Source organism: Priapulus caudatus, unplaced genomic scaffold, assembly GCF_000485595.1.
Source record: "Priapulus caudatus unplaced genomic scaffold, Priapulus_caudatus-5.0.1 Scaffold491, whole genome shotgun sequence".
NCBI classification, from domain to species: Eukaryota; Metazoa; Priapulida; class Priapulimorpha; order Priapulimorphida; family Priapulidae; genus Priapulus; species Priapulus caudatus.
The window spans coordinates 744-1,094 of record NW_014577552.1 but is presented as its reverse complement, the minus strand read 5'-3'; positions in this window follow the sequence as shown (position 1 = coordinate 1,094).

Below are 351 nucleotides of genomic sequence, written 5' to 3'. Positions count from 1 at the left end.
CTCTCTCTCTCTCTCTCTCTCTCTCTCGCTCTCTCTCTCTCTCTCTCTCTCTCTCGTGCGCGCTCTCTCGGTCTCCCGTGAGCTCTCGCGCGCGCTTTCTCTCGCTTGCTTTTAGTTGCACTTCCGTATTTCCCAGACGAATCGATAGCTCGTCTAATGGGTAGCGGCCTTTTCAAAAGTGAGGTTGAATTATTTTTTTTACGGAGAAGCGGGGCACACGCACTGCCTTCACAAAATGGCGAGCAAGCATCACCATGAATGGCAGGTAATGTTTTACTAGCATGATGGTAAGCATTGCTAGCGTGGTAGTAAGTAAAGTAAGTAGGTAGGAGGTAATGAAGCATGAGGTAG